The 27,485-nt window shown below is 36.3% G+C and overlaps 1 pseudogene; it reads left to right on the forward strand.

Annotated features, from left to right (window-relative positions):
- On the forward strand, positions 1–27,485 carry LOC117414613 (RNA-binding protein 28-like; annotated as a pseudogene).

A 27,485-nucleotide genomic window follows, 5' to 3' on the forward strand; every position in this document is an offset into this window, starting at 1 on the left:
CACTATGTACTAGTTTTTTTTAATAATTTTTTTTATATAGTTTTAATATATCTACATATTAGAAACTAGAAATTAAAAATGTCCAGCACCTTATTCGTTCGCAATTTGCCGACTACAGGCAGCTAGCAGTGATCGGCTGGTGGAGATTTTCAGTGAAATCGGACCAGTAAAACATGGTTTTGTGGTAAAGGAGAAAGGTAAGGGAGAGCATATTGTATTTTTAAAAATGTATTTTTGTTTTACATTTATTTTAAATGTACAACCAGGGAACACGATGTTGCAAACACGATTTGTAGGAAACCCTGTCATTTGTAGTTTGTTGTTGTTGTTGTTGTTGGGCAAGGGATAACACAATGCTAGCTTAATATTTTCTCCCAATCTGAGTGCTTCACAATAACATCTTTCTCTGTGCTGTTTTTCCATTCAGGCAGTGAGACATGCTGTGGATTTGGGTATGTTACATTTTCCATGCTTGAGGATATCCAGAAGGCGCTGAAAGTGGTCAAAGATTACAGTGGACAAAAAATTACATTGACAGTTGCCAAGAAGAAACAACATGACAAAAAGAAGGGAGGTATGTTGGTGTTTGAATGCAAGCTTATATATAACGCTTTAAACTCAAGTTATTTAAACAATGTTTTTAAAGTAGATTAATTAAATGAGACTTGTTGTTATTATATTATACTGAAAGGCCAAGCTATAGAACTGTATTTAAATAATTAAAAATAGACTTAAACAATACAGTTTTCAAATTGCTCATCAGTTAAAGATTTGTGAATAAGGCTCAGGGATTTAATTTAGATTTGTTGGCTAGTATCATAATGTTTTTCCCACTGTTAACACATACTGTACTTTTTTGTTTTTGTAGAACCCCAGAAAGCTGCTCCAAAAGAGCAGAAACCCAAAACAATGAAGAAATCTAAAAAGAAAGCTAGATTAATAATCAGGAATTTGAATTTCAAGGTAAGAGGAAAACACAACTCGGGATGCTTCCAAATTCATTAGATTTCTGCAAAGGAAAAGCATTTAATCCATGATGATTTTGTTATCTCCCCTGCAGTGTTCTGAAGATGATCTGAAGCAGGAGTTTTCTCAATATGGAGCTGTCCTAGAAGTGCAAATCCCATTGAAAGAAGGTAATCGAAAAGAAAAAGAACTTCATGGCAAAGATGATTTAACTTCAGCTTTGTGATTTCATTTTTTTTTTTTATTTGTGTGTTTCTACTGCCAAACAATCCTCAAGCTGGTTCTTAGCAACCATATTATGCTAACCCACTTTCTATGTGTGTGTATGTATGTATGTATGTATGTATGTATGTGTGTGTGTGTATATCTATATATCTATATATATATATATATATATATATATATATATATATATATATATATATATATATATAACCGTATTCCTTCAAATTTAAGACGCAGCCCAAATTTCCGACCTCAATTTGAGGAAAAAATAAAACATAAAATATGCATTTGCAAAGATACAACTTCAATTACGCATATGGAGGCAGTTTGCGGCCAACTTCTAGCAGACTCTTTTTGAGCTCTGTGCAGCATTTATGATCTAGTTGAAGCAGGTTTTAAGACATCCTTGCCTTTTGCCAATTTTTTATGGTTGATTGATTAATATGAGACATGAAAGTAAAGTAACTGGCTACTTTTTATCATAAAACTAAAATATGCTAACAAGGCCTCCTGATTAGAGCCTGCCAAGTTTGACTCCTTCCAGCAGGTGCTTTCATAGACTGCACACAACATCTATCCATTGTTTTCTACTGAGTATACAGATCTTTTTTAAAGGAACATATACAGTATTACTATAATTATTGACAGTGTATATCATACTACTTCAGTCAATACAGGCCAGTTTAAATCATCCAATCCATGTCTAATAACTCCCAACAGGATTCAAACTCTGCGCCAGGCTCAAATCGGACTGGTTCTGCGAACACCACGACAGGCCTGTGCATCCAGCATTTTACATCAGAGGTGTGCGCAACCTAGGCCTTTACTTGATACCTGCAAAAACTTAAATCTCGTTAGCTGGGCTCCCATTTCTACATTCCCATTGTCAGTGTGCAAACACATTTTAACTGAATCTGGGTCCATCAAAGAACCGCACACCCTTGCAACCGAGGCCTTCCATGCAAAAGGATCTAATGAACAGAACCATCTGTGACAGTTTCTACAACTATAATATACATTATTTTTCCATATACATACACTTGAAAATGTGGCTTTTCGCTTAATAACAACTTTTTGCTGGGAACCAAGAGGTTTACTAAGGTATTTACTACTGTTTAAAAAAAAAAAAAAAAAAATTGACTGTTATTGATTGTGGTACTAGTCCGAAGGACCTTTTGAAACTTGCTAGTCCTGATGTAAACTTACTAGTCCTTTATGTGAAGTGCCTGAGTTGGAATCAACAACAACAGCTGGGTTCCCTAAAAATAGGCTTCCATTTTATTTTCCTAAAAAATAAACATTTATTTATTTTTTTTAACCAAAGGCACCTTAGTAAACGCTCCTATAGATCGATCAATCAACGGTTTTCACCTCGTTACTGAGCGATTACTGTACTGTGTGCTGAGAAACTGCATTAAAAATGTTAATTACTCTTCGTACGTGTGTGTCCGTTTTTGACTTTTCCTAAATATATGAATTAAATATCCTGACGGCGTTTAATAGCCAGAATCACAAAAATGAAAGTTATAAACAGCTCTACCTAGAACCGCCACGTGGGTCAACCCATGCAGTACAATACATGTCTTTTTTTATTATTTTGTAAATGCAGCAAACAAGACATGCCTCCTCCTCCTAGCACATGTGTGTTTTTATTTTATTTCAAGCCTTTCTTTGTTTGTAGACTGACTACGAGACAGAGATTGCTATGATTGTGGATTTGTCAAGAAGCCAACTCAGTGAAAGCCTAGTTTCTTATTTTTCAATGTACCTGGGAGACAACAGTCCAAAATTCAGTTTTACAGGTTTGTATGTACCAGTTTACATGTTTTTACACAATAGTGTTCAATGGAACTGCGTCTGTGTTTACAACACAGCTCCTGGATGCAGGCAAGCTGGCAGACGTGTACGCTCCTCCATAGAGTACAATGCAGCCGTCATACTGGAAGTAGTGTTATATTTTCTTTTTATGTAGTATTAGAAACAATGATTTTGGTTTTATAGTTTTGTGTGTACATGTACCCATTTACACCTGTACACGGGTATATGTACATACCCGTTTCTTTTGAAATGTGTATTTTATTATATTTTGTCACTGTTTATAGTCGTGCTGTATATGCACTAATTTTAAAAATAAAGCCTTTTATGTTTAATTTTCCATTTAAATACGGTATTTCTGCGATGCAAATGTTAGATATGATCATGAATAAAACTTTTTAGTTGTATACGATAGTATGTCTGTCATTTTCATAACGAAGCAGTTTAAAAATATATGGGTCAAAGTGATCCACCTAGAGGTTCTAGGTAGTGCGAAAATCCGGCGGTTCTTGTGTTAAATAACTTAATTAGTACCTAACAATAATTAACGTACTCATGTACACACGTAGTCTTCGCAGAGTCCCAATTGAAAGACAGTACGTTTCACAGTAGCCCTCGGGATTAAATTGTTATTTAGGTGGCTGCATTTTTTTAAAATTAGCAGTGGGAGAAAACTTCAGCAAGTACAGTAGAATCTGCCAGAACTGACGGACGCTGAATATACTAGGCTGGATACTTATGAGTGCAGAAATACAGATCTTTTCAAGAAAGCTGGGATACTTTGTATAAATGGATTTGAATATGGGAAGAAACGCTGCAATAATAGTTCTGATTGTGAAGCATCCACACTAATTTGACAGAACAGGTGATTTACTTGCTCTCTGAGGGACTGTATTTTCCCCTATTGGTACTTGAGCCCTGGAGCACTCGCGGAATTGCTGCCTATGCACCTATTAGTCAGTACGTTTACATGGCACAAGTATTTGGAATATTAAGTATTCTGAATATTTCGAACGCTCTGTATACATGCAGGCAGAATTCTCTTATTCCTTTCATATTCTGCATTTACATTAATGCAGGCATACTTTGCTTCCCACTGCAAACGAAAAGAGTGCTGATTGTGTGTGTGTGTGTGTGTGTATATATATATATATATATATATATATATATATATATATATATATATATATATATACAGTGCCTTGCAAAAGTATTCAGACCCCTGACCAATTCTCTCATATTACTGAATTACGAATGGTACACTGAAATTTTGTTCTGTTTGATATTTTATTTTAAAACACTGAAACTCAAAATCAATTATTGTAAGGTGACATTGGTTTTATGTTGGGAAATATTTTTAAGAAAAATAAAAAACTGAAATATCTTGCTTGCATAAGTATTCAACCCCCACACATTAATATTTGATAGAGCCACCTTTCGCTGCAATAACAGCTTTAAGTCTTTTGGGGGAAGTACGTACCAGCTTTGCACAGTGTCGGAGTGATTTTGGCCCATTCTTCTTGGCAGATTTGCTCCAGGTTGTTCAGGTTGGTTGGACGACGCTTGTGGACTGCAATTTTCAAATAGTGCCAGATTCTCAATGGGATTGAGATGTATAATCTCTAATCATCATATGCATAGTTGCTTTTTCAAAGAGCATTTGATTGAATTTCTGTTGTAATTGTATATCAATAAATAAATGCATGCTGTTTTTAAATTTAGTTGTATATTTGTAGATCTAGCATGTATTGATATTTGTTTTCTGTATATTCTGTACACAAATTGTAAGAGCATTTTATACTGTATCTATACAGCGCCCCGGCTACCATATTATAATGTGATGACATGCTGATAGAATTATTTCCCTTCAGTCTCGTCAATCAGTTGGTCAGAGTAACTTTCTTCTTCAAACCCGATGTGCACCCCTTGAAGGCATGTTTTGTGTTTTGTCTTTAAACTGTTGCCACTTCATAATACGACCAATCATTCTGAATGGTAATTATTGCAATGTGCTTAATTAAATTCAGAAGCAGCTTTAGATACTAGGTTGTTTTTCATTATAGACATTTGTAACACAGTCTAGATCACCAAGTGAATGTAAAGATGTAAGAACAAGCACCATCATTGAAGAGGTACAGATATATAGCCTGCATTACAATCTGGAAACTCCAGCTTAACTACTTCTGAACTGCGGTCAAGCATGTAAACACAGTATATCAAAAAAATGATTAAATTCAATATTTGAGTAATTGCAATAAGAAACACTCAGAATAATGTGTAAAAATCTTTTTAAAAAAAGATAAGAGGACGAGGTAAAAAGTATGAAAAGGTAATACTATTTAGGGTATAAGAAATAACATGGATTCTGTTTGTGATCACATGATGGATTTCAATTTAGTTACGAGGTAAGGATTGCTGTACAATAACTGCATTCTTCTGGGGGTGAAAGCTGTCTTACACACAGTCCTTGCACTATCTAGACAATATCATTACTCTTTTGCAGATGGTAAGATGAAGGGGTTTGCTTTTATCCAGTTTAAGAATGTCCTGGAAGCTGGAAAAGCACTGAGCGCTATGAATTTGAAAGACATAAAAGGTGAGCAGGGCTGTGTTAACTTTAAAAAACAAAAATGTATTTCAAAGATGTGTGCCTCTCCTCGAGACTGACATGTTGTGCATATATCTACAGGATTATGCAGCGTAGAAAAAAGTTTAACTGCCTAGTGACATTTTAGTACCACCTTCAGGGTAATTAGGATTTATACTAAACAATTACCACTAAGGCCTTGTGAAAGAAGGAATGCACTTGTGTGGGAGATAAATTTAGGACATAATGTGTACTGTACTTCTAATCATATTGTTATTGGTTAGTCATTTTTTAAAGATCCACTATCCTAGTTTAACCTTCATAGTGCTGTACATGCATTCTTTTTGTTTTTTTTAATCAACAGTTTTACCTTGCCTTAATAGGTTTTCATGCTGTATATTGCAATTTGTTTCCCATTTTCAGTCTACCTATGGTGCATTGATTATGAATCACCCTGTACATTGAATATTGTTAGAAAAGTTAGGCTAGTAGTAGCCTGAACAACTGTTCCTATATCTGGAATGTTAAAGCCATTGACCAATAACAGACATATAGCTTGCTTACTGAAAGTGACTATTGGAAACCTACTTGTTTATTACATAGGAATATCATTTTCTAAATGTCATATCTAGTTTACATTTTGAAACTGATGCATTACAGGCAGACAAGTAGCTGTGGATTGGGCAATACCCAAGGATAAGTTTGTAACTACACAGACTTCTTCCACCTCAGGTAAGTTGGACATTCAGAAAAATTACCTTCAGAATTTCATCAGTGGTGTATTTCTGCACTTCGTTTTGATGACTTACAGGGCCGTCGTACTTTGCAGTACAGGCTTGAAACACGTATCATTGCATAGGGGAGGGACTGACATTTACTTCCTGATTAGTTTTTTTTTTTTCACTGAAGGACGGAGACAGTTTATAGCAGCCAGGCAGAGACAAAAGCAGAAACAAAACAGGAACTTGTTTCGAGCTAATAAAAAAAGGGGAAACGTGTTTTAATATCCACTGCACTCCATTTATAAGAATAAATAAGAATCAAAACCACTGGGGGTGGGGGGGTGCGCGGCAGCTAGGAGGGATTGTGGAGCTTTGCATCTCCGCTTAGTGAAAAACTGTGAGATTTGCATTGCAAATGAAAAAAAAGCAAGCCACAGATGCATAAATGCAGTGGTAGTCCTGACAGTAAAATACTGTACTGTGATGTCATTTTAAATTCTTAAGCCCGCATGGCAGTTAAATTAGGCACCCTCATGAGACGATCGCTTCTCAAGTATACTGTAGTTAAATAGGATTCTGCAGCCTTGAGTAAAGAGAATCGTGATCATATAAGTTGCTTACCCATGAGGACTTGTTATGACTTATTGTCCTCGGTGATTGAGCACCGTTGTGATTCTTATAAACGGAGTGCACTGTATATGTTTTTCCAACATTTATAAATATCAAGAAATAAGTGGATATAAGCATATACTACAGTACACCCTCACTATAACAAACTTGTTGGGGTCGAAGCCTTCTGTTCGTTATATCGAGGGGTTTATTATAGCGAAAGGACAATCAAAATGAACGATACACTGTTGGAGTAAGTTAATGAGATGAGATTGTGAATAAAAGTAGAATTACATATACCTGTTCATTTCATGTATGCAGTATTCTGCATTTGCTTTATCCAATTTGATAAAGAATTAAAACGCAGTACAAAAAAAAGCACAAATCCCAAATTAAAGCTGAATTTTTATTCAAAATCAATCTGACATGAATCGTTTCAGAGTGCACCAAATCTTAATCCAACATGCAAGAATCCCAAACTGAGCTTTTATTCCAAATCAAACTGGCATGAAAAGTTAATCAGATCCTCTATTTATTTATTTATTTATTTAATTAATTAATTAATTAATTAATTAATTAATTAATTAATTAATTAATTAATTAATTAATTAATTGCTGTGCTGCATGGTTGCTGAACAAGCCAAAAAACAAGTGCTTTTTAACAACCTATATTCACGACAGATATGCCTGCGTTACTCCTTTTTTCAGATGATCAATATAGTTTTTTACTGTAGTAAAAGCTTGACAGATCAATCAATCAGCTGTTTGCACCTCCTTACTGAACGATTACACCTGTACTGTACCTTGGCTGTTTAATCCCTGTACGCAGTGTCGGGTTTACAGTTTGAAAAAACGGTACTGACTGCAACAGCAAGCATGGCTGGAAAGAGAAAAGCGATGAACATCAGCACAATAATTCATTGCAAATAAAATATCTCTGTTAGTTGCTGTTCAATTCCGAAAACGAACCAAATGTATATCATGTAAACGCACTTTTCGGAAAACTTTTTCTGATAGCGTACTGCACATGTGTAAACTTTGACCTTTCCTGCACGTGGTTTTAGAAAACAGAAAATAATATGTAGTCAGTCTGCATGGATCCATTTGCTCCATTGAATCGTATTTTGTCATATACTTGTACTTGCTAGAACCGAAGTCATTGTATTGTATTAATACTCAATTATATTAATAATTGTACTGTATTTTGTTTACGACTGTAAGTCGCCCTGGATAAGGGCGTTTGCTAATAAATAAATAAATAAATAAATAAATAAATAAATAAATAATAATAGGGATAAAGTAATAAATAAGAGTTAGGGATGAAGTAATATTTGTCTGTATGTATTTTTTGAATAGCCCATACTGAAGCAGCACATGTTTTCCAGCTTTAAAATTCATGATTATTTAAAATAATGTCTGCAAAAGAAACTGGTAATATAGAACAGGATGAGCTGTTGGAAGGGTTGATTGCACATTGTGGGGAATCTGAAAACAGGTATAGGATAGTAATCTTTGAATTTAAGACCTGACACATCGATAAAGCACTTGTTATTGGATTGGTATCCGTTCTATCGCAGAAAAAAGTCCGGTCTGTTCAAATCGTACTTAGGGTACTACAGTACTTTGCATGTGAAAATATCCTGCGTTTTCCAAAAACTTCAATGCATGTATACAGTTAAATTCCAATTAGGCTTTCTATCGTTAATCATGTAAACACAGAAAAGTGACGTTTTAAGAAAATCAGTTTTATGATTTAGTTTTCGGAAAACACTTTGTCATGTAAACGTACTGATTGTTCTTATGGTAGCAGAAAGGGGGGTGGGGCTGTTTTTTGTTAGTTTGTTTAGATATTTCATGTATTTTGTTAGGAGGTCGGAAGAAAGAAAATAAAGAGGATCCTGACAGCAATAATGAAAGTGATGGTGAAGAGGTAAAAAAGCCAGTTGACACACCCTCTAACAAGAAAATAAAGTAAGTTACACACTTTTTGTGTGTTTGTTTGCTTCTTTTTAACTTCTGAAATGCAACAATTGCATCTCTTTCTGTGATTTGTACAGAAATGCATTTTGAAGGTAAATCATTAGCATATGGAGAATATTTTCCAGCTTTTGAGTAGTTGGTCATTCACACTAGTAAAAATGAATGGTCTTTGGCATATTGCATCCAGTGAAAGGTGGTATTGTATTTGTAAATATAATGATCTTTGAGTTCGAGATAAAGCAGGAAGCAAGTTGCAGGGATATTTGAACACTCACAAAGAGTTCCAACCTCATCCCTCACACTGAGCTCCTTAATGGTGTTGTTTCCTGCATGCCAGGACTTAGAGACTGGCACGTATGTGTGAGATTGAGTTTGAGAGCGATTGTTTTCCAATATGCTTTTTGCTTTTTGTTTCAGGGCTGAAAAAACCCCAGCTCAGCAGGCCATTGAGGGGGGAGCTGAAGATTCTGAGAATGATCCTGAGAGTTCTAAGGGTGTGATTTGAATTTGATGAGGAGAAGAGTGATGAAGAGCCTGGAGGTGCTGGCTCTGATCAGGAGGAGGAGTCTGATCTGAACAAGCTTGATTCAGAAGATGAAGATTAAGATGAAGGTAAAGTTGAAAAAAAAAAGATTACGGTTTGGATAAATCAAACTGTTGCAGAAAATAGAAAGGAATGGTACTAACACTCCTCCCTCATTTTATAATGAGCTCTGTTTTGATCTTTTCAAGGTAAAAAAACAGCAAAGAATAAGAAAGCCCCTCCTCAAGATGTTAATGAAGGGAAAACTTTATCAGGTGAGCAAAATCATTATATTGAACAGTTTCTTCCCAGTGTTAAAAAATGAATTTAGTAAAATGTATCTTATCTATTTGACTTGGGATCTCATTGGAGGTGGATTTTATTGCACCACCAGTAAGGATTTGTTTATTTACTCCCCTTTTAAATATTCTCTGCGCCTCAACAATTCTCTTACACTAGTGAAACAGACCATTAACAGAGCCCAGTAGCGTTATCGGTCTTAGATGAATGTTCTCTCAGCCTTAACGCTGCTTTAAATAACGTATTCAATAGAATTGTTTATTAATTTAAAGTAAAATAACTGTTTTCAAACCTAATTCTGAGAGTTTAGATTTTTAAAGCTGTCCCCAGCAGCAAAGATTGTGCATTGCTCATGTTGTGTGCCATGCTGTGAGTGCAGACATACTCTGGATAACATCTACTTAGCAGAAAGTCTGATTTATGGCAATTGTCAAAGAGGAACAGGGAGTATTGATTTTGCCCAGAGGATATTGTCTCGGTTCTCCCCTCGAAAAATCTTCACTTTCTATACTTCAGCATGTAGTAAGGACCCTTTGGAAATATGTTGACCTGTATAAATAAGTTAAACTATTACCGATTGTTTCTAGGAACCTGTCTTTTGACACAGAAGAGGATGGGTTAGAGGAGGTTCTTCTGAAGTTTGGAGAACTTAAATATGTCCGTATTGTGCTTCATCCGGATACTGAGCACTCCAAAGGTCAGTTTCTGTAGCAATAAAATAAGTAGTACATTGAATTGTTGTAACCATATTTTTAGGCATATAGGATTAACAATAGAGGAGATTATTTTTAATTCAATAATTTAACTAAATTGATCTGTCTGTGTGTCTTATTTCTGAATTAATTTACACAGACAGATTATTTACCACACATCATTGCCCTTCACAGCTCATTAGAACAATAGCTTACTTTAAGTTAATTTATTTTTATTATTATTTATTTCTTAGCTGACGCCCTTATCCAGGGCGACTTACAATTGTTACAAGATATCACAGTATTATTATTTTTTTTTTTTACATACAATTACCCATTTATACAGTTGGGTTTTTACTGGAGCAATCTAGGTAAAGTACCTTGCTCAAGGGTACAGCAGCAGTGTCCCCACCGGGGATTGAAACCACGACCCTCCGATCAAGAGTCCAGAGCCCTAACCACTACTCCACACTGCTGTCCAATTTAAGAATTATGTTGTTCATTTATTAATTCAACAGCTGGTGAGTTTAATGACATTTGAAAATAACAAAATGCCAATGCCTTTACAAGAATGTACTTTAATAACGTCACCCCATTTTGCATTAACTTACTGGAGTAGTTAGTAATTTTAATATGTTGCCATTAGTTTTGATCATTAATGGGCAAGGAGTATGATGTTTAGATGTGCAGTTTTTAAGTTTAAAGATATATAAGTGATAATAATTCTCTGTGTTGTCCTTAGCCCTTCTATAACATAATATGAGACCCTGGAGAGAACTCTTAACATACCAGCCATTAAAGCTGTGTAGTTTGTTTGTCCTTTACAGGATATCTGAAATTGCCTTTCTTACTCCAATGGAGCAATAAGTGTCAACATTAATTAAGCTAGTGCATATGGTGAGCCAGCATAAATAATTTAGGGAGCAATGTTTAGAGATGTTATTGCAGACCTTTCCTACTATGATGTGGCTTCAGTGTTTAGAAACCCTTGTGAAATCCCCTAAATACAAATGCAAAAGCAATGGTCATGTGACTGGGCTGCTAGCCTCCATATGGACTATGGAGGTGTTCATTCTAAGTTCTGTGAAGTGTTACAAATACTGGACTAACTGTTATAGATTCTGATGTTGGTTTTAACCCTATACCTGTTTTTTTAGTGACAGGTTGTGCCTTTGCCCAGTTTAAGACAAAAGAAGCTACAGAAAAGTGTATTGCTGAAGCTTAGGATGAATCTGAGGTAAGGAGATAAGTAAAACAAACATTATCATAGGCAATATGTCACTATGAGATTCATACAGGTTGTATTTAATGTTCTCACTACTAAAAGATATTGGAACTAAGGCTTGTGCTTTTGTGTCTGCAGATAGGTTTGCTAGGTTATATTGTGCTGTTTGAAATTCTTTACATCCAACTTCAAATTAGTGCATTGATTGAGTCATTTGGTTGAAGAATGTGCATGTTTTTGCACATTTCTGGAAAGTATCATTTTTATATATATATATATATATATATATATATATATATATATATATATATATATATATGATCCATAATTGGCCTCAGTGAAATCACATTTTCATTGAAATCCAACAACAGAATAACTGCGTTGCACAGCATAACCATGGCAAAAGGGATATACAGTAGTGAAGGCGTCTGCCATTATAGTCAGTTATTCAATTGGAAATGCTCTTATGTATGTACATGTGTGCCTAAATGCAACCTGCATCATTGTAACTGTGTAATTAAATAATTTTAATAGAACGGAGGTCTGAAAGTAGATGGCAGGACGTTGAACATTGTCTTGGCAGTCAGTCGGGTGGATGCTATGAAGCTGAAGGATAAGAAGGTGCTGAAGCTCACAGGAACATGGAACCTATACCTGGCAAGAGAGGGCTGTAAGTGTCAAATTTGATTTGCATTATCATTTACAGTATCTGCTTTTAAAAGCTGTAAAAGAATACGTTGACAAAGGTAAAATAGAAAAACCTCTGTTCCGTACACAGCTTGCAAGCATCAGTGAAATATCTAGTAATTTTACTGCAGAGCTAAAGTAGAATTCTTAGTTTGAGTAGAAGTTTAAATTGTCCTTTCTACAACAATTTTAAAGCTACTTTGTAATTCGATTCACTTTGGGACCTGGAAATATTAAATCTTTAAGATACAATCTTCAGTTTTGGAAAAACAAAAATGATTTGCTGCAGTGTCCTTTGATTTACCCAGACATCCACAAATAGAGCTACCCTCCCCACTGCAAATGTTAATACACCTTTTGAATGCTGAATGAAATTTGTAAGAAAGGAACGTTAATGTGAAAGAACCTCAAGTCAATGCATCCCTTAAATTACCGGTTGTGTACATGTAGGGAACTTTGTTCGATTCCCTATACGAGTCGGCATGCAGATTTGTTTTCAGAAAGTGTCTGTGTATAAAATGATTTAATATTTCATTTACAGTTATCCGTGCAGGAACCAAAGCAGCTGAAGAACTGAATGCAGCTGACCTTGCCATGAGAACACGGGTAAGCACTTGGAACTAGGACTGAATACAGGTTGGGTTATTTGAGGTCTTCATCCTTAATTCAGAAATGATTGTAAACAATGTCAGCTAAAAGTTGGGAACGTTTCTGACATGGGCAATTGCAAAGTACCCACTTTACCCACAGATGATTGTGTTATAAATGAATAAGCATTGTAATCATTCAGCAATCGTTAATACTAAAAGCGAGACTTGCAAGCTTCTTGTCAGGTAGACAGTAGATTTGTCTTCATTTCTTGAGAGTATTGGAATCTGGGGATACAGTATTCACAGATGTCTGTGGTCTATCTTTACATGCTGTACACATTTTTATCTATAAAATTGCTTATCTAATTGGGGTAATTTGAGAGTATGATGACTGATGGCACTAATTTTATATTTATACCATGGCAGGAATGTGCTTGCAAAGAATTACTTTCTTTTAACTCATCTTTACAATTGTGCTTTTCTTTTTAGTTTGAAGAACTCAAACGACAGAAGTTGAAGGATGTCAATATTTTTGTCTCGAAAACAAGGCTGTGTGTTCACAACATACTCAAGTCCATGGATAACAAACAGTTAAGGACACTGTGTCTAAAGGCAGCTGGGGGAGGCAAGGACGTGCAGATAAATTAGGTGAGAGAAACTGTTTTTATTGCAAGGCTAAAAATGTTTGTCAGCATTCTGACTGCCTTCTATCATAAATGAGGGCCCTGTGTGTTTTAGCCTCAAGTATACAGTTTTAAAAATATTTTTTTAAATGTAAAAGAAGGCTAACTGTCTTTGCAGTAAAGGCACTGTAATAAAAATACTACTTGAGGGCAGGAAGAATATTCCTATTATGCATTGCCTTTGTCTTTCTTGACTTCATATGCTTGGTGCAGTACATAATTTTGCTAATATACTGCTTAGCAATCGAATAGGAAATGGTAATGGAAATTGTTTGGCTGACATACTTTTAGTTGTGGATTGTGTATGGTGTACCATTTAAAAACAGATGTATTAAGCTGTCCAAGTTGCTGATGGACATTTAGTTACTACAGTGGATTGCTGCTAGCTCAGTTTGAAATGTTAACCAAGTCCTATGACTACAAGATTGTTTTGCCAAGACATTAGTTGAAATTTGTTTGGCATATTTATTTATTTATTTATTACTTGGTGCAAAAAAAAAAAAACAGGACAAGGTTACACAGAATCTTTTCTCCTCATGTTTGTCTAGAACAGTCAAAAAAGAAAAAACGTTCAGTCTCACGGGAGGGGTTGATCGTTCCAGAGTGCCTCACGGCAATGGCAGTGGATTGTCATTGTCCATCTCAGTAGCATAACTGCCCTCAAAAATGTAATTGGTTTCTGTTTAATTGTATGCTTTATCTTGCCTTGAAGGGTGTCCTACATTCCTTTATATTCAGCACTATGTTTTGAACCGAGTGAAAGCTCTAAAGTTTAGTAACATTTGTGGTAGCACAAGTTTACCACTAGATGGAGTAGTGTTTTACTTTTATATCTGGGCAGCAGTGTGGAGTAGTGGTTAGGGCTCTGGACTCCAGACCAGAGGGTCATGGGTTCAATCCCCAGTGGGGGACACTGCTGTTGTACCCTTGAGCAAGGTACTTTACCTAAAATTGCTCCAGTAAAAACCCAACTGTATAAATGGGTAATTGTATGTAAAAAACAATGTGTAAAAAAAATAATGTGATATCTTGTAACAATTGTAAGTCGCTCTGGATAAGGGCGTCTGCTAAGAAATAAATAATAATAATAATAATATCTCTCCACAAAACTGTCACCGCGTTTGCTTGATTCAGCTAATGTGTTCACCTTTTTTGGTAGTTCATACAAACTTTACTTGTAGCTGGTTAATTGGTAAATGTGCTGGTTTTAATGCCCGCTTCCCCCCCCCCCCCCCCCACACACACAATGTATACAATGTATTTAAAGCCCATGGTATTGGAAATATTGCAGTAGGTGAGGGTACACCTTCATGTTGGAAAGTTACACTTCTTTAAAATGAGTTTTGGTTACTTTGTGCATAGCTCATTTAGAATCATATCACATGATTCTTTAGTAATGATGCTTCTTTAGTAATCTAGATATTCCATAATAATCTTGGGCACCTGTTCCAGTGCCTTTAAATTCATACAGTGAAAGTTCTTTCCACCAACACCCTAGATGGAGAATGGGTGTCTGAATAGGATAGCATAAGCTCCCCATACCTAACATTTAAAATGTGTGTTTGTTTTCAGTGTCGGGTGATGTGTGACAGGAGTTCTCAGACTGGGAAGGCTTTGGGACGTTCACTTGGCTATGCCTTTGTAGACTTCTCGGAACATGAGCACGCTCTACGACACTTGAACAATAAGCCAAACATATTTGGGCCAGAGAAGGTCAGTACGTTTTTGGCTTTTCTGAAATGAGTTGGGTAGTCAGTAACTTTAAATATAGTAAATAGAGTATAGGACCACTCAGAATCTAAGTGTGTGTGTGGGAGATTTTTACATTTTCCCTCACATACTTTGTGTTTGCAAAGTTAATGATTTGTTTATTAATGACAGATTAATAAACAGGGAAGTGAAACCCAACAAGAAATAGAGCAAAGGTTTGGCAATCATTTTTCTGGTAATGCAGTATTACTGTCTTTAAAAACAGGTCAATCGCACATTGTGCATGTGTATGGTATATAATACTTACACAATTAAGCTTATAGATTGAAGAAGTCTTAGATTTTTTAATGTCATGTGTGTTTGGTCTTTTCCAATGTACAACTGCATTGAAACATGATGGGTATAGCTCATCCTTATTTTTCTTGCACATGTCTGTTTAATTCTTCAGTCAAGCCATATTTTCAGTTTAGTCTGATTTTTATGGTGCTCAAAACTCATGAAATTTAACCTGATTTAATTTCCAGTGTCCTGCATTGATTTTAGACTGAACTCTGTATTCAGATTTAGGCAACCTAATGATTACTCCTTGTTCAAAAATACTCACATAGGGTGTGATGTTGCCACATGTAAATGTTTTATATATTCCTATACATTAAAATCTTTTAAACATTTAATCGCCAAATGTCATTTTTTTCTCTCAGAGACCTATTGTGGAGTTTTCTCTTGAAGATAAGAGAATGTTAAAAACAAAGGAAATGAGAGCACTGAAAAACCAGGTATGAAAATGTTATTCTGTTGCCATTAATATTTTAGGTACTTTTTTTAAATAATAAATTTAAACTGGAGAGCGTCAGCAACTTGTCTTGTGAAAAAAAAAAAATAATAAAAATAAATAAATAATAGAACCCTAATGGCCTTCACACACCAAACGCGACAAGATTTTTACTGGGGCGTCCCAACAGATTTGCTGCGAAAACACTGTGCACACCAGAAGTGATCACAGACATGATGCGACAGCTGGAAATTTGCCAAATCTTTCAGAAAGTATGATTACTAACAAACAAACGCAATAGAAAATTGCTTCATTATTATTATTATTATTATTATTATTATTATTATTATTATTATTATTATTATTATTATTATTATTATTATTATTATAGGCCTGATGATAATGGCAATATATTAGGCGATACAGGACAACAGTGTGGAGTAGTGGTTAGGGCTCTGGACTCTTGACCGGAGGGTTGTGGGTTCAATCCCAGGAGAGGGACACTGCTGCTGTACCCTTGAGCAAGGTACTTTTACCTAGATTGCTCCAGTAAAAACCCAACTGTATAAATGGGTAATTGTATGTAAAAATAATGTAATTGTATGTAAAAATATCTTGTAACAATTGTAAGTCGCCCTGGATAAGGGTGTCTGCTAAGAAATAAATAATAATAATAATACTGCAAGTATGATCTTCTCCATTTTCAGTGAAAGTGAAACAGGGCTTGATTTCAAACCACATGACATGACGAATTTGCAAAAATAGGACCATATTCTATTTTTTTTTTTTTTTTTCATCGCTCGTGTTGGAATTTGTGACGCGGCGACGTCGCTTGTCGTGTCGTCTTTGGTGTGAAGGACGCCATTGAAAAGCATAGGTTTTATTGATTTTCTCTCATCGCTTTGCCGTGTCGCTCTTCGCGTCTAGTGTGTGAGGGCCTTAAGTGAGTAAAAGCCAGGTAGCAGTGAATCCGTCATTACTTGTTTGTGCTGCCCCTGAACTGTTTTTAAAAGTTTATACAGTTGAGTTATAGTTGGTTTAGTATTTCAGTATTTAAACTCAAGTACCACTATCCATATAGTGACCTTAAAGAAGTACTACATAACAAAAACCCTCTTGCTAAAATATCCTTTTGTTACTAGGTTACTGCCTTAAAGAAGCTATAAGGATATTTTGCCATAATTAAAAATTGCTATTCATATTTGGGCCCGGTGCCAAGCATAAAACAATTCGATAAAGATGACGGATTAACACAGGGTACAATTTGGTAGTTTTTATAGCTAACACTAGAGGGTAACAAAATGCAATATAAAGCACAGGCGATATTGAAATAAAGGACCATTTAATTTATTATTGTTTGCATTTGTCAAAGGGTCAGATAAGCAAATTCTATAAAATATTTTTTTCAAACATGTCATTCCAGCATGCCAATTGCTTTACTTTAGCAGAAATTCCATTATTGTGTAAAACAATTGGCCCTAAATACCTGGTGATCAATTCTAACTTCCCATCCGGCATTACATCTTGCATTAAACGAATCATTAAAAATCTAAAATATTAAACGGAAGATAAAAAAAAAGTCCTTTTGCGATTAATCACCCTTTATCTCTTGTATCCGTACAGAGAAAGGTGAAGCACACGATGGGCTTAGAAGGGGATAAGAAAGTCCCCAATATCGCTGATAAAAATAAAAAGCCTTTCGTAAGGGTAGGCAAGATAATGGTAACAGCGGAGAGAGACGACTTGAGGCATTCACACACACAGGAGTGGACAAGGAGAGCAAATCCTGGTCAGGATTCGTAACCAAACCAGGTGTGGAGGTGGAAGAACTGCCAAGTGGCAAGAAGCGCAAGAAGGTCCTTCCCTTTCCCTCACACAGAGGGCCTAAAATCAGGTAAGAAAGGAGGCCACATCGTAAGGCCTGGCTTGAGTTTTCCAGATAAGGATTTTTTTAGTTTTCGCTGTTAGGTTGTTTTTAATGCCGATTTGTTATTAACAAAGTCACTGCCTTTGTGCACCGGAATTAGTCAGCGTCAGTACATGAATGTTACAGTTTTAATCTCATCAGAATAACCTCCATGTGGGGGATTTGGAATGTAAACTCAGAATGACAAGATAGATTAAAATGGTTTTCAGTTGTCATAAGTGTAGTGCTCACAAATGGTTAATGTTTGGTGAGTGGTGGTGTATAATAGCAGATAAAATTTCTAAATTATTTTAATATAGCAATAAATGTCACTGTTCTCTGGCACTGTAGTTCTCATCGGCACTGAAAAATAGCATTAATGGTATGATAAAAATTATAATTCCCGAAAATAATATTATTATTATTATTATTATTATTATTATTATTATTATTATTATTATTATTATTATTAATGTTGATTTATTTTGTTTATCATCAGTTTTTAAATCCAGTGATTACACAAACACCAGCTTCTAATCAGATTTTTTTTTTTTTTTTTTGTGCTACCACAATGCTTCTGAATTATTGACCCTAAATATTTGTCACAGGGGCCTGATGCTAAGGTTATAATTTCAATAAACTTTCTATGTCTTAAAGAATATTTGACAACGGGGGAAAAAAAATAAATAAATAAATAAAAACACAGAGCACTCTGCAAATGGTAAACAACATTGCTCTCCAGAACTTTCTTTGGAAAAAATAAATTCTTTACATTCTTAGCTTATTATATTGTGTAATAGGGGACTTTTAGGAAAACATAACTTTCCAATGCAGTAATTTCAGTCTACCCTAGTATCCTGTTTATCACATGACTAGTTTCGGTGAGGGGGATTTTTAATACAGTTCTGATAAAGATCATTTGCATATTGTATTATATTTTTTGAGTCATTGACATTTTCTAATAGATAGATAGATAGATTAACCTCAATTTTAAATAATCTCATTGGTTAACACAATGCTATAAATTAAATCAGATTTATATCCTTATTTTCCTAATGAAGGATACGTCAGGTATTCTCAAACCTAAATGAAGAGATTAATAGCAGTTACTTGAAAATAACAGTTTGGACATCATTATTATTATTTATTTCTTAGCAGACGCCCTTATCCAGGGCGACTTACAGTTGTAAACAAAAATACATTTCAAGAATCATCCTTTTCCCTATGCAAATAACCCTGTATAGATTCCATTCTATTCTTAGTAAGAAGGGTTTCCTCCCATATATGCTCATTGAGATTCAGGTCATCCATGAAATGGAGACTGATCACTGTATATATTAGGCTCTCATGTTTCACACACATACAAGACATTTATACCTTCTAAACAAATGGCAACCCATGCCATTAATTTCTGTAGATGTTACACTAGATGTGACTGTCATCGACCCAGTCATCCGAGCAGTATCATCGACTTGTCTTTAGCCACTAACAAGCGTTCCAATTGCTCTGGCTGAATTACTTGCGTTGGTCCTCCTTAAAATCAGAAAAAGTGATTTGACATAGAAATGACTACTTAATAGAATAGTAATTTGAATGTCTTTGGTTTGTGACCAATCAAAAGTATTTTCATTTTGTGCATACTTTATCAAGAACCTCTTGTGATACAAACTACATGGGACTGTCAAAGAAAGTATTGCACTCACAATATCCTTATTGCATGTCCTGTATTATCATTTTTCTGTCATTATCTTGCTGCAACACATTTTGACATCTGAATTTGTATTTTATCTTTTCAGAAAAAGGGATAAAGGAAAACCGCAGCTACCACAACCGACAAAAGCCAAGAACCACCCCAGCAGAAAAGAACGTGTTCAACAAATGCTTCCAGTCAAACAGGTACATTCACTTTTATGGATTTTTATTGGAAAATTCTGAATAAAAGGTTTGAGTTATTTATTATTATTTTTTTTTAAACTTTGTTTTATTGGGAAAACAATTGTTCACAGAGATCATAATACATGTCAGCAGGAAACAATGTACTGAGTGGGACTGAACAATACAGCATAGTTATTATTATTATTATTGATTTTACATTTCCCATTTTATTTTACCCAGCCATTAATCTCTACCACCCCCCACCACTCCACCACCCCACCCCGACACAACAAATAACACCACCCAGAGAGAGGGGTGAAATAATAAAAGAAGTGAATAAGAATAAGAATAAAAAATATAATAATAAAAAATAAAGAAATAAAATATAATCGGTAAGCAAGCATAAGAATAATATGTAGGTCACAGAGTCATCAGTATAGGAAAAGAGAGATCAAGGTAAATCAAACCGCTCCAGGTCATGAGCGTACGACAGAAAGGGCTGCCAGTCTTTGTAAAAGGAGGCAGTGGATCCACGCAGTGTATACTTAATTTTCTCCAGTTTTAGGAAGTACATTAGATCTCTGATCCAGTGAGTGTGTGAAGGTGGAGCAGCTGACTTCCAGTTCAATAGTATTGGGTGTCTAGCCAGCAAGGATGCAAAGGCCAAGGTGTTTCTCTGCAAATTGGACAGGGGACATCATTAAGCATTACACCAATGAGTGCAATCAGTGGGTAGGCTCAATATGTGTCTGCACAATTTTAGAGAATGTCTTAAAAATAGAAGTCCATCTGGGACCCAGCCTGGGACAGGACCAAAACATATGCAAAAAGGATGCTGGAGCTTGTTTGCATCTGTCACAGGTCGGGTCTAAGTCTGGATAGATCTTAGCCAATTTCAATTTAGATAGGTGAATGCAATGTAAAACTTTTGAACTGTATTAACCCATGCTGGGCGCAGATGGAGCAAGAATAGACTCTCAAAAGAATGGAATTCCAGACATTTTTAGAGATGGCCAGGCCCAAATCATGTTTCCAAGCAGATTTCAGTGCGGACAGGGAGGGATAAGAGAGATAAAACATGATTATAAATTTTGGAGATTAACCCTTTGCAGTCCATTTATTAAGTGCACGTCAGGCACGTTAGGTCCAATTTATTTTCACACGCGCAGTTAATTTTAGACGCGCTGTTTAAAAGTATTTTTTTTCCAGTCAAACGGGTTTAAAAGGCCCTGCATATCAACAAAGCACTCACTAGGCATCTCCAGCCCGCCCCACCCTTTTGTTTGCTATAGCTTTCACGTATGCTAAGAAATAAATAATAATAATAATAATAGTTGTACATACCGATCAATCATCTCCTGATCACTCGTTTTATCACCAAATGCCTCAATAATGCGATCCAAGTCATTATTTTATTACTATAACATCTGAAAAAAGCTCTGCAAATGTCTGTGATATTCTCTGAGAACTGATGCAGTAACAGCCAGCTTGTTTCCTTATGGCCGCCGTTATCTGATGCCAGGGGCAAGTATGACTATTCATGAGATACGCCCTTTTTTTTTCGGCTTGTCTCGGCTCCTGTCGCTCCCACTCGGCCATTGAATGGTTTTCTCGGCTTTTTCCGGAGAAAAAAAGACTAGAAACCCGTTTTTTTGCGTTTTTTTGATAATGTCGGACAGGGTCCGACATTGGACCGGATAGGAATAATTGCAATGTCGGACCAGGTCCGACATAGGACCGCAAAGGGTTAAGCCCTTACACCCAGGTTTGGAGCTAAAGATGGGCCCCACATAAGGATCGGGGGCAAGATTGGGAACTGGGTGGTCTTAGTATGCATGAAGTCCCTGACCTGTAGATAATGAAAAAAATTAGATCTGGGTAAATTACATTTATTTGAGAGTTGCTCAGAGGAAGCAAAAGTTTTGTCGATGTACAAATCCTTGAGTGGTAAGACCAACTCTGTGCCAGGCACAAAAGGCCAGATCATTTACAGAGGTGGGAGATGTCAGTAGGGGCAAGCATAAGCATATTTTGGAAGCCTAAATTGTCCCCAAATTCTAAGAGTGTCAGACTAGAATGTTAGAACTGAAGCGGGATATAGAGAGAGGGAGGCCGGAACATAACAGGCCGGTAAGGAAGTAGACCTACAGGAGGCTTCCTCCATATAGAGCCATTCAGGACCACTTAGTTGGAGATGAGAATGTAACCAGTAGGAAAGGTTGCGAATGTTAGCTGACCAGTAACAGAAAATAAAATTTGGTAATACTAAACCACCTTGAGGCTTGGATCTCTGAAGGTAAGCCCTCAATATGGAAGGTTTTTTATTATTCCAAATGAATGAGGAAATTAATTGATCTAGGGTATAAAAGAAGGATTTGGGGATGAAGATTGGGATTCACTTTTACTGAATTTATACGTCCAATGAGGCAGAGAGGCAGAGCAGACTATGGTGTCAAGTCTTGTTTTGAGCACTCCACTAAAGGCGTGAAGTTGGATTTGAAGAGATTAGTATACGACCGTGAAACTGAGATGCCTAAGTATGTGAAGCCATCGGTAGCAACCTTAAACGGGAAGTTAAAAAAAGGATATTGTTGGGCAGCAGAATTAACAGGAAATAGTTCACTTTTATCACCAGCCTAATTCATTGAGGATTGAAAGAACCTGAGGGATGGAGACCGTTTGTTACCAGCCTTCCCGAACTACACCCCGGACCGTCTGGTCATTGCGTAAGCCGATTGCGAGGGGTTCAATAGTGATAGCTAATAAAAGTGGAGAAAGGGCAGCCCTGCCGAGTGCCACAATGTAGGGGGAAGTAAGTAGAACTGGAGGCGTTTGTACGATCTGAAGCTAATGGAGATGTATATAGCAGTTTGACCCAGGCAATGAAGTTGGGGCCAAATCCATCTCAAGAGTAGTAAACAGATAGTCCCATTCAGCACGGTCATATGCTTTCTCAGTGTCAAGAGAAATAACCGCCTCTGGAGTGGGTTGAGGTTGACTGTGTATAAATGATATTGAAAAGGCGTCTGAGGTTAGAAAGGGAATCTCTCCTGTATCAAACCAGTTTGGTCAATGTAAATTATAGAGGGAAGTACAGCTTCAAGGTGATGTGCAAATACTTTGGCGAGGATTTTTACGTCCAAATTTAGGAGGGAAACTGGGCGATAAGCTCCATATTCCAAGGGATCTTTATTCTTTTTTTAAAATCAAAGATATTGAGGCCTGACAAAGTGTTGGAGGAGGGGCGTGATATGTGAATGATTCAGAGAATACTGAGCCTAGTATAGGGGAGAGTTGAGCAGAAAATGTCTTATAGAATTCAATGGGAAACTCATCCGACCCAGGAGACTTGCCACTTTGTAACAAGCTGATTGCTCTAGATTTCTTATCTAGAGAGAAGGGTTCCAGGTGTGCCTTCGATTCAGAATCGATTGTTGGGGTATCAAATTTACCAAAGAAATTATCTACACGTGAGGGGTCAGCTAAAGATTCTGAATAATAGAGGTTTGCATAACATTTTTTGAATTTTATTTGAGGAATCGGGGGAGAGGCAGAGGACTGGCAAAGCTGTTGAGCTAGGATCTTATGGGCTCTGTCACCATATTCATATACTTTGTCATGATCTTAATAACAGTTGTTCTGCCTGTCTTGAGGATAAAAGGTCAGATTCAGTCTGAAACGTCAAACGCTCCATGTATATCAGGGGTGGGAGAAACGGCATATTTTCGATCCAATTGCAAAATGAGGTCTGACAGTTTAGACAGCCTCTCGGTGTGACTCTTATTTATTTAGGCTGTATAACAGATTATCTGCCCTCGCAGGTAGGCTTTCAATGTATCCCATAGAGTAGCGGCAGAGATTCCAGGAGTAGAGTTATTGTTGAAGAAAAAAGTGATTTCATTAGTTACAAATTGAACAAAGTCCTTGCTTGACATCAAAAGAGGATCCAGGCGCCAGGACCTGCGTGGTGAAATCTGGTTTGGTACGGCTAATTCTAGGACAAAACGGTGCATGATCAGATATTACAATGCCATTGTAGGTACAAGTACGGATAGAGGGGAAGTACTTTATTGTCAATGAAAAAATAGTCAATGCGGGAGTAGGTGTGATGAACAGAGGAAAATACTGAATACAGTGGAAAATAGAAAACGCCATGGGTTAGAGACACCATAGGTATCCAAAAACGAGCGGATGGCAAGAGAAGATTTGGAAGGTGGTGAAGGCTTAGGAGAGGAGCGGTCCAAAGCAAGGTTTAAAACACAATTAAAGTCTCCACCTAAAATAAAATGATGAGAGTCAAGATTTGGCAATGAATACAACAGGTTAGAAATAAATTGATTATCAAAATTGGGAGTGTAAACATTGGCCAAAATTAAAGGAGTATTAAGTAGTTTGCCTGTTACAGTAACATAGCGGCCGCTTGGATCAGGTATTACTTTATCTGCCACAAAAGGTATAGATTTATTAACCAAGATAGCTGCACCCCTGGCCTTGCCATTAAAATTGGAATGAAAGAGCTGCCCCACCCATCCCTGTCAGATACGAAACTGGTGGGAGTTATTGAGGGGAGTCTCCTGAAGGAAGGCAATGCTATTAGCTGTCGGAGATGTGATAGGATTTTATTACGCTTAACTGGGTAGTTTAAACCCTTAACCCTTTGCGGTCCTATGTCGGACCAGGTCTGACATTGCAATTTTCCCTTTCCTGTCCGACATCATCAAAAAGATGTAAAGCACAGGTCTCTAGTCGTTTTTTTCTCCAGAAAAAAACGAGAAAACTTCAATGGCCGAGTGATAGGAGCCGAGAGAAGCCGAGGAAAAAAAAAAAAAGGGGCTGATCTGAGCAATACACATAGCCCCAGCACCACAGAGATAACACGGCCATAAACAAACAAGATAGCTGCTTCTGCATCCAGCGCTCAAAGAATATCTCGGACATTTGTAGAGCCTTTTGAGATGCTACAGTAATAAAATAATGACTCGGATCGCATTATTGAGGAGTTTGGTGGTAAAAGAGTGATCAGGAGATGATTTATCAGTGTGCACAACTATACTGTAATACTGCGATCAAGGGGTGGGGTGGGGCTGGAGATACAGTACTGAGTGTCCTGTTGATATGCAGTGCCTTTTAAACCTGTTTTACTGTGTGGGAGGGGGGGGGGAGGATAAAAAAAAAACAGTGCGTCTAAAATAAACTGCGCATTGAAAATAAATTGGACCTGATGCGCTGAATAAATGGAACGCAAAGGGTTAACATTCCAGCTACTAAAATAAGGACATCCACCTCCAGTGAACAACCTACTGGTATTCATCATAGTGAAATAGATGTTTGAGATATTTATATTGAAATGCACAGACTTTATTTAGCTGTGACAAAACTGTAAATATTTCAACCAAAAGAGAGAGCTTCAAAGGCCTGTAGCACTGGATATGCAGCTTTTAAAGTATTATCATTTACTTATTTGCATAACAAAATATCTTGATAATAAATAACATGTTTATGTAATGAATGACAAGTAAACTTTCCCCAATAAAGCATATAAATAAATAAAGATAGCTGTAGTTTTGTTAAGTAGTGTTTTTATTTGGAGAACATTAACGGACACCGAAAGCCATTATACTCTGTCATTACTAAGCCATAGATACTGGGGGAAACATACTGCACAACTGACACACAGAATATAAATTGCATAATTTGTACTTTAGCTGGAGGGACCTTTTGTTGCTATTACAGGGTACTAATTCAACATAATGTTTTGGCATTAAAGTGAATGGGAAAATCAAACTTGACAAAGGGTAAACATGTTTCTAAAACCGACTTTTGTTGGTATTGTGATCAATTCTGGGTAACACATCAGTTATGTGCTGTTCAATTAAGGAATGCAGTGATGATTGTTGTCGATAAAGCAATTGGATGGCTCAATTTGCAGTTTAAAACACAATGCCTCAGGGAATGGCAGAGCGACTTTCTTTGAAACAGACCGTTTTACTGGAATTTGTTTATTGAATGATTAGGCAGATTTTCTCTTTCCTCCTGCATTGCTTGTTGTCCACATTCAAGGTCTTTTTGTTTTTATACTTGACCATGGTGCTTCCTAGTTCCTAATGTAAGGAGATCATCCTTCTTTTTCTCATTGGATTGTTTTTTGTTTACAGGCACCTAAGAAGAAGAGAACTTTCAGAAACAAAGAGGATGATCGGTTTGATAGTCTTGTTGAACAGTACAAAAAGAAAATTCTGTGAAATCCCAAGTCATCTATTGTGAAAAAAAGAGCAAATGGTGCAGTTAAAACTGCAGTGAAGTATTCTACCATTACTACTACAGTAGAAAACTGTACAGTAGAAAATTCAGTGTGTCCTACAGTTCTACATTCGCAACTCCACACTGACTTTTTATACATCATACATTGCAACAAGAAGATAGTTGTGTATTATTTTGTTATTCTCCTAATTGATTTGCCACGTTATTCTATAAAAGAAGTAAAAAAGAAACCATCAACTACTTTTGCTCTTATGAAAATTCAGTTTAGCAAAGTATGCCATTTTTTTGGAATAAAAAAAATCAAAACAAACTTATTTGATACATGGCGTTTTATTTTATAATTAACACATAAAATGCTTTGCAATTTTAAAACGTCGGGCCTTACTAATACGGCACTTGAATGCATTGATGTTAATTGGTGAGTCATATCGATCGATTGATCGATCTATCTATCCATCCATCCATCCTTCCTGTCTGTATAAAATAAGCTTTTGCATCAGAGATAGCCTTCATATATAGTACACATCAGATTATGGAAGGTTTGCATTCTTTATCAGCACTGTCTTGGCAATAAACCCGGTAGATAAAATAGCATTATGCACATTTAATAGTTTGATTGTATCTGAAGTTGCTGCAGGAGCAAATTCAGACCTTACTGATATTTGAATCTGTTTTTAAAGGTTTGAGGTTCCTTAACCCCTTTATGGCTTTCACTGTCTTCATGAACCTATACTGACCAGCCAAAAGTTTTGCACCAGGGTACAATTTGTTAATGTTGTTGTGGCATATTAACACCTCCTCCCCCATATGATTCCCTGGATTACGGGTACATTGTGTTAATCCATATCTCATGACAATTTAGGATTTTAAAGTTGGTGGTTGCTCAATAATAGTTTGTGCTGTTATGACATTTCAGATATTTGTAAAGATTATTTCTTGGGTGTTTTTGAGACTTCAGGTCTCTGGGTTGTGCAATTGCTGGCTAGCTTTCAAGTCCCTTTGAATAAAAACAGCTACATATTCTCTACAAAATTGTTTAAAGGGATAAGTACTGTTTTAGTTTATTGTAATCGCTCATACTCACACTTATAAGGTTTCAACATTTGGGTGTCGTCTGAGTCGTCATTTAAAAATGGGATTTAAGTGGGATTTTTCATACATCCTGTAATAAAATGTAGCTGCCAGCATTTGAAAGCTTTGAAAGCTTCACTAAATATGTTTGATGTACTGTTAGAAAAATTATAGCCCTTATTGAACCAGTAAATGTGTCTGTTAAAAAGCCTGGAAAACACTAGCTCTAGGCTACTTTATTGGCTTAGCCTTTTTCAAGCAGCTAATAAACCCTCTCTCCTCTCTC

The sequence above is a fragment of the Acipenser ruthenus genome, chromosome 7 (genome assembly GCF_902713425.1).
Source record: "Acipenser ruthenus chromosome 7, fAciRut3.2 maternal haplotype, whole genome shotgun sequence".
Taxonomy (NCBI): domain Eukaryota; kingdom Metazoa; phylum Chordata; class Actinopteri; order Acipenseriformes; family Acipenseridae; genus Acipenser; species Acipenser ruthenus.